Below are 13780 nucleotides of genomic sequence, written 5' to 3' on the forward strand. Positions count from 1 at the left end.
TTGCTGGCGTACCAGCATAGGTTTTTTTTTTTTTTTGACTGCACTGGCAGATTTAGGTGGGCAATAAAGCCATGGAGGAGAGGAGGCTGCTGTTTTCAAATCGGCTGTGCATAGTAAATTCCTTTTGGGTATTATCCTAAATATGCTAATTTGGGCTCATTTGGGGGGGATTATACTGAAGAATGCCCAGAGTCTGAACTTATTTGCATTTATACAGAAAAACAACCCAGTCCATTGCCTTCAGAAAACTGTACTTTTTCTTAAGGTTACTGTATAAATAATCACCGTACTCCTTACATAACATCACAACGTGTCTCCATATATGCCCTCCTTCTACAGTCAGTATTTTATTCTTATATTCTCTCTGGGAGTGTAATGATATGTAATGATAGTGGCAGTGGTGGCTCAAGTGGTTAAGGCTCTGGGTTGTTGACCGGAAGATCGGGGGTTCAAGTTGCCACTGTTGGGCCCTTGAGCAAGGCCCTTAACCCTCTCTGCTCCAGGGGTGCTGTATCATGGCTGACCCTGTGCTCTGACCCCAACCTCCAAGGCTGGGATATGCGAAGAAAGAATTTCACTGTGCTGTAATGTATATGTGACAAATAAAGGCTATTTCTTTCTTTTCTAATATAAAGTACTCTACAAAATTACTGGCACACTGCATGAAATTGAACAAAATGTAATGAGGGGATAAAAGGACACCAAATGCAATTATATCATTGTACAAGAACATTGTCTAGTCATATTTAAACTTCAAATCCGAACACAAGAACAAAGCACTGGGTTCAACATGACAGCAAATTATATTTCATGACGCTTTCCCTGGAGAAAATAAGAGCCTCTTCCTGTACCAGACACTTTTAAAGAGATCTTGGTCCACTAATGCATGCAGACGAATTAAAACCCCCTATATGTATATTCTCACATTTGTGCATGTGGACATCTGTGTTTTATTCAGATTTTCAGTAGGGCTCAAATTCACAGATCATTTCTGTGTTTATTTTGAAGTATTCTTTGCTCATTATCTCATTTCAATCTTGGATCTCTTTTTAAATAGTTAAGCTATAGATCAGTTCTGAACTTTCTGGCAGAGGCAACCCAATTCTGGGCTAAAAATTCTTGGTACCTCCTGAATTCACGATTCACGATGATCCCTGAGCCACCAGCCACAAAACAGTCCCAATTTACTAATCCAGATTTTACAGCTGCTTTTTTTTTCCTTCTATTTTTTGATATTCGGCTGATGACAAAACACACAAGTTCAACATCATTGCATTTAGTCAGACACTTTCAGCAAGGTTTCATTCTTCCTTCCAACACGCTTGCTATGGAAGCAGGGTTTAACAGTTGATTTTGAAACTTCACAACCACTACAGTGTTTTTGTGGGTCTAATTCCTGGAAAACGTCCAATAGTTTCACACAGTGGAATTGTTTATTTTATTTTATTTTATTTGCTATAGCCCAGATCGAGCTTTATGGTATTCTTGACTCCTTATGTAATTCTATATGTTTTTCTTAATGGTTGCAGCATATTTATACCCTGGGGAAACAGTGTATGTCTAAAGCCAACAACACTAAGAGAAAAAGGGAGAAAAATAATAATAACAATAGCAGTGTGCTTGCATTTATAGTAAATTGAGGGTATCAATAATGGCACATACAGTAAATCTGAGAGAAAATAGTATTGTTTAAAAAAAAATAAAATTGAAAAATAAATAGTTAGCTTTTTAGTTAGGGTTCATTTGTATTAGGTGGTAATTTAATTACTGTGTGTAATGTTTATTTTATACAGAATTTTAGTGCATTCTATGAAAAGGGCACTGTGCCAGAATGTCTTTATATTATGAAAAACACATAATAAAGGTTAACCGACTCCTCTAGCTTATCTATTAATACAAAGAGACCACCATAGGACCAGCTATTATTGGTGTCGGGCAATTCTTAGTACATATCACATAACAGGTAGTTCGATTTGATCAGTTTCCCAATATGATATACCAGCATGATATTGTCTTTTGAATGTTTCATTCCCACCCACGCTGAATTCGTCTATAGAGCTGCCCTGCAAAGGAGACTGTCCTCAGTTTGCCTTTCCTGCCTAAATAAAAAGTTAATAAAATGTAATAAATTTAAATGCCCAATTAGGATTTGCTGCAACTGGCAGGAAGATTTGAGTACAGCGAAAACAGATGCTTTGTAATAACAGTGCATCCAGTAAAACATGCAATTGGTACATTTACGATGTTAGTAAAACTCTGAGGTCGTCATGGTCTTCAGGCTTTAGCTGTAGCACAACATTAGAACAATTATATGGCACAATATTACATTCCCATTTATTCACTTAATATTTTTATTCAAAGGGTTCAGTATAAGCAAAAAGCTTAGAAGTTACGGGTCAAAGGCCTTGCTTTTTGCCATTTCAAACCACTTCCATCCCCTGAGTTACAGACTCACATTCTGTTGTTGTGGATGGTTCCATATATGTCCCCTAATCATTTGTACCTTAAAAACTGCTGCTCTAATCATAAAGACTGTCATGTGCCTATCACAAGAGTCTCATTTCCATTATACTCAATATCAGATATCACTCAGAAGAGGATCTTTTTCTTTTTGAGTCTGGTTCCTCTCATGGTTTCTTCTTCATGTTGTCTCAGGGATGTTTTCCTTGCACCTGTCACCTCTGGCTTGTTTAGTGTGGATCTAAATCTATATCTGAATTGAGTTAGTAATGCCCTGAGGGCTTAGAGGTTAGCACATTTGCCTGGCACCTTCAGAATCAAGGGTTTGAGTCCTGCCTCTGCCCTATGTTTGTGGAAATGTATTTTGGAGGTTTCCTCTAGGTACTCCAGTTTCTTCCCCCAGACCAAAGATATGCATTGTAGGCTAAATTGTCTGTGTGTGTATGTGTGCCCTGCAGTGGGTTGGCACCCTGTCCAGGGTGTCCTTCACCTTGCACTCAGAGTCCCATGGGAAAGGCTCCAGGTTCTCCATGGATCCGCATAGGATAAGTGATGGTCCAGAAAGTGGATAGATGAATAGACTTTGTGATCTTGCTTTACATATAGATTAATTATGCTAAACACACATTAAAGATATGAGATATGACCTGGATTTAGAGTGCTGTGAAAAAGCGAACATGACCAGAGCAAATGTGGGCAACTAAAATCTGACCGGATAAAGAGGCATCTCATCCCTGCCACTCAATCACACACTATGATACAGGAGTCTAGTTTGCTTGAATGATATGTTTAGATTTTGAGAAAAATCACTGACTTTAATGTCAGTGCACCAAAATGAATAATGAATAAAACAAACCAAAAAAAAGAATTGACTTTGCAAGGCCGCTCCTACTGAAGTTATGTGGGGAAAAAAGCAGGTATTTTGAAAAACGTGGTTAATAGTGAAATCATCTTGCTCCTTCCAGATATGCTTCAAGACTGCCAAGATGCTTAAAATCTCCTTGGCCTGTATAATTTCAGACATGCTTCTTTAGAAGAAAACAAAGATGTTTTTGCTCAAAGGCCAACGAGGAAAAAAAAACCCACCACCACCGGCCAGTTCATTAAGTTCAGCATCATTCATATAAAACCCTGCTCTTTAATACAGAAACTGCTTATTAAATTAGTTTGTTCGGAATGCTGAGGCAAACCACGGTGTGCTTAAACTGATTGCACTTTGGCGTTTTACATAACAGATTATATTAAAGGGATAACACGATGTGACATAAATAAGAGCCTTATCCAAAACCTCAGCATATCAACCCAAATGGGATGTTGGGACGTTTGTTCATTATGTGGAGCCTGAAGAGGATAAACCACAAACCATCCAGTAATTTTGGATATCGTGGGTAGAAACATGAGAACAACAAAACAGTAAATCTGCGAACCTGACCTATGAGATCTGGAAAGAGTAGAATCTCAAGATAACATGTACATATAATTAGATGGATATATAATTCGTGTGTCTATATATAAGCATGATGTATGGCTCAAATATCTATTCCTGATTTGTTTTTAATTGGCAGTGGATGGCAAATGGATGGTCCATTTCTCGAAGTTCCAACAGATTATTCCGTGTTTAATATTTCACAGGAACAGTAAATGACTGCTGGCACATGTGCCCTAACATTTCAACAAGCCTCTCCCTCAGTGGCTCCACTCTCGGCTCCATGCTTCCTGTGTAGTTTAATAATAAAAGTAGGGCTGATGAAACCCAGCACTGATACGGAAGCAGAGGCCTGGTTATCAGGCTGCATCAGCTGAGGCTCTTTCAGCATTAAAAATAATGCTCTACCTTGGCTGCATACTTTTGTCTGCTCTTCAAACGAGTTTATTATAGAACATTAAAGGTATTCTGTGCTATTGTTTACCATGTCAGTGTATGGATAAATATTCTGGATGGATGAATATCCTTGCATAAATATTCACCCACCACTTTGCAGTGTTACAAACTGAAACTCAAATGAATTTAATTTGCAATCATACACCGATCAGGCATAATGAGCACTGGCAAGTAAAGTGAAAGAGGTACCGGAGCATTCGGGCCCTCACAACCAGACTGTGTAACAGTTTCTTTCCTCAAGCCATTAGGCTCCTCAACACCCGGGACTGAACTGTTCTACACTCTCACACACACTCTCACTCAGGACTGAACTGTTCTACACTCTCTCACACACACACACTCTCTCACTCAGGACTGAACTGTATATTAACTCTCTGTCTCTCTCACACACAGATACACACACTCTCTCTTGACTGTGTGGACGCACACACACACACACACATAATTTATACTGTTCATTACTTACTGCACTACCTCTACCTGTCATCCGCTGCTATAGTTATATTTATGTTTATTCTATTTGCACTACCTCAACCGCTGCTGTGTATTTTTGCACAATATTTTTGCACAATACTTTTTTTTTTTACATCATTTCACTTTATCTATTTTATTTCACTTACATTCCAGTACACGTTCTTTTATTTCTTTTCAGCGCTAAGTGTCCTGTGTTCTTTTGTGTTGTCTTTATTGTATTTATTGTTTTTTTTGCACTGTCTTGTCTATGCTCTGTTTGCACCTAGCTGCACACTGTGCACTTTAAGTGGCTAAGACAAACTTCTGTCCTAGCTCTGTGGTGTTGTTTGTTGTTTTGTGTTGAACTTGTTGTTGTATGTTTATGTAGCACCAGGTCCTGGAGAAACGTTGTTTCATTTCACTATGTACTGCGCCAGCTGTATGTGGTTGAAATGACAATAAAAGCTCCTTGAATCTTGAATCTTGAATCTTGAATAACACTGATTATCTCCTCACCTGTTAGTGGGTGGGATATATTAAGCAGCAAGTGAACATTTTTCCCTCAAAGTTGATGTGTTAGAAGCAGGAAAAATGGGCAAGCGTAAGGATTTGAGCTTTGAGTTTGACGAAGGGCCAAATTGTGATGGCTAGACGACTGGATCAGAGCATCTCCAAAACTGCAGCTCTTGTGGGGTGTTCCCGGTCTGCAGTGGTCAGTATCTATCAAAAGTGGTCCAAGGAATGAACAGTGGTGATCCAGCGACAGGGTCATGGACAGCCAAAGCTCATTGATGCACGTGGGGAGCGAAGGCTGGCCCGTGTGATCCGATCCAACAGACGAGCTACTGTTCCTCAAATTGCTGAAGAAGTTAATGATAGAAAGGGGTCAGAATACACAGTGCAGGACGGGTCAGGGCTGTTTTAGCAGCAAAAAGTGACCAACCCAATATTAGACTGATGGTCACAATGTTATGCCTGGTTGGTGTATATCACAAATATATACTCTTGGTTGCTTTTCTGACTAATCTTCTTTTGACTTGGACACTGACCTGCAGTCTGCTATTTCTTTTTACCCACTTTTTAAATAATGAATATAGTGTTGCTCCATGTGATGCGCAACATATTGTTTTTTTTATAACCAAAGCCTGATTGTTATGTTTCTAGAACCTCTCGTCCTGGACTTGTTTTAAAAGCTCCCAGGACTTCATAATGTTGTTCCTGATGCTGTTGCCTGATCAATTGTTTAGGTATGTTTCAGTAACAGCTTTATTGGAATCATGTGACACTTTAATTGCATGCAGGTCAGTCGGTAACTTGTCTGTACTAGAACTAATTTAGCGTTTCTCAGCAACAAGGGCAAATATGCGTGCAATAACAATTTACATTTGTTTTTCCTTTTGTAAATAATTTGGCAAAATGATATCTTAATCCCAATTAAATCCATTTCAGGTTTACAAAATGTGGAAAAGTTGAAGGGGGTGAATATGCAATGCATATGTATTCAAGCCAGTGTATAATACATGCAACATGGCTTAAGATTCAAGACATTTAGGACTACCAGAAAGTTTCCAGTATGGATCAGGATCAGGGTTATACCAGATTCCACATAACACAGTGCTGAAAATCTTCCTGATCTCTAATCTTAGACAGGTTTCTCTACAAGAAATCAAATGATGTCATTGGATAACCCAAAGCAGGTAGAACTGACTGGCCAATATCAGTTGTTCACTGTTTATCATATCACAGCACTCAAATCTCACTGCTAGGAAAGGTGTTAAGGGAAATTTCAACTCAACAATATTAATGTGGTCATACTAATATGTTGTTATTATCTCTCCAGTATGTTCGGCACTCCACATAAACATACTGTATGTAATTGTTGAAGTCATATGTAGGGGTCATTTTTTGTGGAGTCTTGTGGAACACTCAGAGATAAAAAAACAGTCATGGGAAAATCTTCAAGATTGAGTACTTTGTATTTTGCGGTTTCTCTATACCATTTCAAGCTGTGTGTTTTTTTTTCTCTCATGAATTTCAGAGAGGTCAGTGAGCAAACGACTGCAAGAACAGAAGGAAATTTAGGAAGTAATTTGTTTAGTGGACATCCCCGAAAATTAACCCTAGCAAAATTCTGATAGAGTTTGAGAGTTTGCTGTGGTGTTAGGAATAAAATGCTTCATGATGCTTATTGGAAAACAATCAACTTTAGGAAAGTAACCCCTTCCAACCACACTGTCATTTAATCAGTACCACATGCCCCATCATTCTTAACAAATTCCTAATCTGATAATATTGTTATGCAACATAAGCATCTTGAAGGGTTTCTGGGATCCAGTGCAACGCTAACCCAGGATAAAGTGATCAACTTGTTTAAATGGCTGTTTTTTGCAGCTCTTGGTGAATACATAAAGCCTATCTCAGGGGACTCAGGGCAGATGGCAGGGGACACCCCAGACGCACATCAGACACACTCATATACCCATTCACACACTACAGACAAGTAAGGGATGCCAATCAGCCTATAACACATGTCTTTAGACTGGGGAGGAAACCAGACTACTCGGAGGAAACCTATGAAGCACAGAGAAAACACGCAAACTCTACACACACAGGGCTAGGGCAGGAATCAAAACCTCAACCCCAGAGGTTTGAGGAAAACATACGACATTTACATTTCTGTCATTTAGCAGATGCTCTTATCCAGAGCGACATTTTATACGACTGAGAAAATGAGGGTAAAGGACCTGGCTTAGGGGCCCAGCAGGGGCAGCTTGGAGGACCTGGGATTTGAACTCAACCTTTCAATCAGTTGTCCAACACGTTAACCACTAAGCTACAACATCATAAATGACTAAAATGACTTTTTTGGTAATGCAATTGCAGTTTTCAACAATGATTCAATGACTCGGCTCACAGAAGGGAAATTATTTATAATCACACTTTCCGGGGTCACCCAGATGAGAATGGGTTCCCTGGATGGGCGCCTGGCTCATCAGGGATATTTCCAGGGAGATTTTCTTGCCACCATCACCTCTGGTTTGCTCATTATGGATAAACAGTGAACAATTTTAAATTCATGCTCTGAATTTATATATTTCTATAAAGCTGCTCTGTGACAATGTCCATTATTAAAAGTGCTACACAAATAAAATTGGATTAAAAATGAACCGAAGCCTATTAAATACATATGAAGAGTAAAATAGAGTAAAATTATTCACCACTTAACATAAAGCTAACAATTGAATATACTGCAGTCTGCTAAAGGGAAAATCACTTGTTATGTGTGTGGATGTTTACCTGGAAACTGATAAGTGCCATTTCTCTGAGGCTTGGCTTTCTGTTTGCAATGGAATCTGTCTGCCTTGCATCAAGGAAAGACGAAACACAAGAATTCCTGGCTAAAATGAGAAACAGCCAACAAATCAGTGCAACATGTGTTTAGGACAAATATTCGCACACGCCTGGCAACTTCTGTCTGTATCTATGTTGATAAACAATTAAAGTGCCATGGAAGAGTGCCATGGAACGAATGCTGGCTTGCCTTAATGACGATGTCTTGATATCGTGCGTCACTTGGGAGTCATCTCCGCGAGGTTTGGAAATCTTATTCATATACAGGATCTACACACTGATGGTACAATGCGAGGTACAATTTAACAGCAAGGGCATAATTAAGCTCTTTAGAATCGAAAGTCATTTTAGTAGACAGTAGGCAGATTTACGTGCTTCTATGAGGTTCTTCATAATCTAGCTGTGTGCCTGTTGTTATCTGCGGTGCTGTGTGTCCATCAGCCTTCAGGTGACCACTGATTGGTTGGAGTAGAGGTTTGTCTATAAACATTTATCTTTCTTTGATGGGTTATCATTTAGTCTTTTTTTTTTTTTTTTTTAACTCTAACCTATTTTCAGCATTACATTTCTTTGTCATGTCACAATTCACAGTGGTGGTTAATAGCACACATGGAAGTAGACACTCAGGATTTTAAGAACTTGCAGTTTTACTTATTTGTAGTTTAGAGCCTACTACTAATGTATACATAGAAACGATCCACACAAATATTTATATCTTCAAAGTAAATGGTGTTTCTGAATTTTCTGATTTTTAGTGGTTGAAAGCTTTCCTTCTGTAAGGTTATCTGAAGTAAAAACATCTTACAATAACATCCAACAGTGTTGTGACTGATTCTATTATCAGGCACGAGGCATTAAAATAATTCATTTCTTTATTCTGATAAGTGGACACCAGTGTACGTAAAAAGGATTCAACAATGTAGTGTTTCTGATTCACTTTTCTTTTATCACATCCATTAGTTAATATCTTGCTCATGCTCTCCCAACTGTTATTGTAAAAGTGTAGTCTGTTAAAAAAATCTCCTAAATCTAGTTTAGGTCAAGGTCACTCTGAGGCTATTTGATAAAATGTCTCCTCAATCAAGAAAACTCTCATGCAGACAAGCACAAGCGAGTAAGTAGATCAGTTTTTTGTCCCTTCACTTCACACAGATTAGTACAGAAAACACCAAACATGATAGTGTGGCAAAGTGTGAGGCTTTATACTGACTGTAGCTGTCTGTATATTGGCCTGCAATTTTTCCCTTCTAACAGACCCCCAGGGAAGAACGTGCATGATGTCAACCATAGCGACTTAATAAAATAAAAATCATTTCTAGATAACACTAGATAAACTGATGCAAGTTACCGATACTGTTAGATATAGACGTATGATGATAAAGTTTCGGTTTATGTCTTTATGTTTATTAGTTTTACAATAAAACATGCACATTTTCTGTCCTTTTTTTATTCTGCAAAGTATGAAGGCTTGTGCTTGCAGAAACATGCCCACAGAGGCATGCCTGATCCCCAAGTAAGCAATACTGAAACCAAATACTAGCGCTCGGTTCTTATCACCCTATTTATTTACATCATTATGCAACTGAGCTGATCAGTGCTAATGGTATGGTGATATATATTCCCTGAATTTTGATTCAAGATTCAAAAGGTCTGTTGTCATGTGCACAGTGAAAACACAGTGGTTTAGATCATACAATGAAATTCTTACTTTGCACAAAACAAAACAAAATAAACAAATAGCAGAAAGGAAATGGGAAAATATAATGATTTAAATATAAACATCTTTGGATATAACTGCAGAAATACTTATTAGTTGCTATGCACAACCCCACATATGTGTTAGCTAAACTCCAGTTGTATACCAATAGATATGGCCAGAGATTCTCTTTTGAGCCTGTTCAAAATGAATCATACCTTATTCCCAATCTCGGAAAAAAATTCCTTCTTTTGTGAAAGTGCACGTGGTTTCACACTCCAGTGACTTTAATCAATTTCATCAATTTAGGTGTAATCAATTAAGGCCTAATAATGTTAAAAGGTAACACCTGCTCTGTTAAGTATAATTAAGGGGGCAAAGCTTTCATTATTCTCAGTCACTGTCACCATGGCCAAGAAGAAAGAACCCAGTCATGATCTTCGTATGCGTGTTGTCAATGCCCATAGTGGAGGCAAAGGCTACAAGGCAATTTGGAAAGAACTGGATGTCCCTGTATCAATCGTACAGAGTATCATCAAGAAGTTCAAGATGTTCAACACTGTCAAAAACCTGGATGGGCGTGGCAGGAATCACAAAGTAGAGTCGCTAGAAAGATCAACAACCCCTGTATCACCACCAAAGCTCAACCAAGCAGGGGAGATGGTATCAAGATCCACCGTTCAGCGAATTCTGCATCAAGGTGGTCTCCAAGGACATCGCCCCAGAAAGGCACCACTCCTTACCCAGAAGCACCTGGCCTTTGTGAGGGGTCACCTAGATAGAGATCCAAACTTCTGGTCATCCATCCTTTGTTCAGATGAGACTAAACTGGACCTCTTTGGACGTATGGATGTTGCATATGGCGTAAGAAAGGAGAAGCCTTTGATCGTAAGAATACTATCCCAAAGGTCAAGCATGCCAGTGGTCACATCATGCTATGGGGATGCTTCTCTGCCAGTAGTACAGGGAACCTTGTTAAGATAGATGGTATCATGAAAAAAGGAGGACTATGTCAAGATTCTTGATGAAAACCTGGTGGCGTCGGCACACAAGCTCAACCTGCCAGAGAATTGGATCTACCAGCAGGATAATGACCCAAAGCATACAGAGCAAGTGGTCAAGCAATGGTTCAGAGACAACAACATAAATGTTCTGGAGTGGCCTAGTCAGAGCTCTGACCTGAACCCATTTGAGAATTTGTGGGGAGAGTTGAGGTCAGGGCTAGGAAGCTTTCCAATCTTCAACAACTGGAGGCTTTTGCAAAGGAAGAATGGGGAAACATTCTGCAGCAGACCGGTAGAAATCTCATGGAGTTCCTACAAGAAGTGTTTGCAGGCCGTCATCAAGAACAAAGGCTTTTCTATTGATTATTGAAATATTGTAATATAAAGGGTATGAATAATTCTAAACATGGTGATTTTGGAATATTTGCCAATAAAAGCCCATGAAATGTGATATTTCTTGAAATATCACATGCTGTTATTTCTTCAGTTGTTTGTCTCATATTAAATATATAAAAGTATCATAAAACTCATTCATCACAGAAGACTACTCAAAAACACTATAAAAAGGGGTATGAATAATTTGGAGAACAACTGTAACTGTTTATGGAAATATTTTACTATTTCGATATTTCTCTTGAGACATAACGGTGTATTTCTGGAATTATGACATATTTTGACACTAAATAAAGACAAATTAGCTACAGCTGTTCTTCCATGCAATTTTCTTTTTACACTTTAAAGTCATGTTTTGGTGCAAAACGCTTCTCTCCCAGATCCAGTGGCATGTAAACAAGATTTTGCCCAGAAAATCTGTCTTTTATGATTCTCTGGTGTCTGTGTGTTACTTGTTCTGAAATCTGTAACTGCACTATTCTCAGAGCAGAGGGGATGGATGGATGGATGGATGGATATAGACAACAACAACCCCTGTATCACCACCAAAGCTCTAATAGACACCCTCAACCAAGCAGGGGAGTCGGTATCAAGATCCACCGTTCAGCGAATTCTGCATCAAGGTAGATCAGCTCCCCGATAGATCAGCCATAACATTATGACCACCTGCCTAATATTGTGTTGGTCCCCCGTTTGCTGCCAAAACAGCCCTGAACCATCGAGGCATGGACTCCTATAGATCCCTGAAGGTGTGGTTTCTGGCACCAAGATGTTAGCAGCAGATCCTTTAAGTACTATAAGTTGTGAGGTGGGGCCTCCATGGATCAGACTTGTTTGTTCAGCACATCCCACAGACGCTCGATTGGATTAAGATCTGGGGAATTTGGAGGCCAAATCAACACCTCAAACTTGTTGTTGTGTTCATCAAACCATTCCTGAATTATTTTTGCTTTGTGACACGGCACATTATCGTGCTGAAAGAGGCCACAGCCATCAGGGAATTCTGTTTCCATGAAAGGGTGTACATGGTCTGCAACAATGCTTAGGTAGGTGGGACGTGTCAAAGTAACATCCACATGGACGGCAGGCCCCAAGGTTTCCCAGCAGAACATTGCCCAAAGCATGACACTGCCTCTGCCGGCTTGCCTTCTTCACATAGTGTATCCTGGTGCAGGAAAGCGACACACACTGCCATTCACGTGATGTAGTACATAATTCATCAGACCAGGCCACCTTCTTCCATTGCTCCTTGGTCCAGTTCTGATGCTCACATGCCCATTGTTGGCGCTTTCAGAGGTGCACAGAGGTCAGCATGAGCACTCTGACTGGTCTGCGGCTATGCAGCCCCATATGCAACAAACTGTGATGCACTGTGTATTCTGACCACTGCAGACCGGGAACACCCCACAAGAGCTGCAGTTTTGGAGATGCTCTGATCCAGTCGTCTAGCCATCACAATTTGTCCCTTGTCAAACTCACTCAAATCCTTACGCTTGCCCATTTTTCCTGCTTCTAACACATCAACTTTGAGGACAGAATGTTCACTTGCTGCCTAATATATCCCACCCACTAACAGGTGCCATGATGAGGAGATCATCAGCGCATAATATTATGGCTGATCGGTGTAGATAGACAGATATTGCATAAGAATGCAATATACTGTATAAGATGGCAAATCCTGTTGTTTTAAGTAAATGTTTTAGATAAACATAAGATGAGAGATCCGCTTTTCATTTCTTGATACGATTCCCATCTAGATGTGTTAACTTAGTACATGCCAACCTTTTGTTTTCAAACCCACCCAAGTTCTCAAGACAAACAACAACAGAATAAAGAATATGGATTTAGGTATTAATGATGGTTTAGGACAGTTTAGTTCCATAATATTCCCTCCTTGGACATCTAAGCAACTAACAAACAGTTTCCTTTAATGCTTAATTATTAGTCATTAGTTTATAACTTATAACAAAAAAGCATGTCCGTCTGGTTATGGTCTAGAGAAGAGTAGACAAAGTTGAGAAGGTTTGAATTTGATGTGAGGAGAATGAACCCATCCATTTGACATGTTTCAACTTGTGTGTGTGTTTTTAACTGAGTCATGTTGTCAATTCTCACATCAGAGTAGAAAGGGTAAATAAAATCTAAGTAAAAGTCTAAAGTCTGAGCTAAAGTCTCTAGCTGTAACTAGTTTCTGGGCTGATTAGATCGTTTTCATAAATACATGGAACTGGATAGGATGCAACAGATGATGTTGATGATCTTTTCCACATCCAACATATCATGAACTTATTCAAGAAGTTCTAGATAACTAGCAAACAAAGTCAGTCACTTTTTTCACATTGACATAAACTAGCTGGAATTCATGACCCTCTTGGTTATTTCACTTTCTCTTTTCTCAGGGAGTGTTATTGTGCACCGACACACCTCACAGCCAACACCCACAGACAGAGTTCCAAGTCTCCAAGCAAGAACCATGGCAGCAAAGTGACACTGCATTTTCCATTTATTCAATCACTACAAAACATCTCATTTCTGGGACTT

Source organism: Hemibagrus wyckioides, linkage group LG21, assembly GCF_019097595.1.
Source record: "Hemibagrus wyckioides isolate EC202008001 linkage group LG21, SWU_Hwy_1.0, whole genome shotgun sequence".
Classification (NCBI taxonomy): domain Eukaryota; kingdom Metazoa; phylum Chordata; class Actinopteri; order Siluriformes; family Bagridae; genus Hemibagrus; species Hemibagrus wyckioides.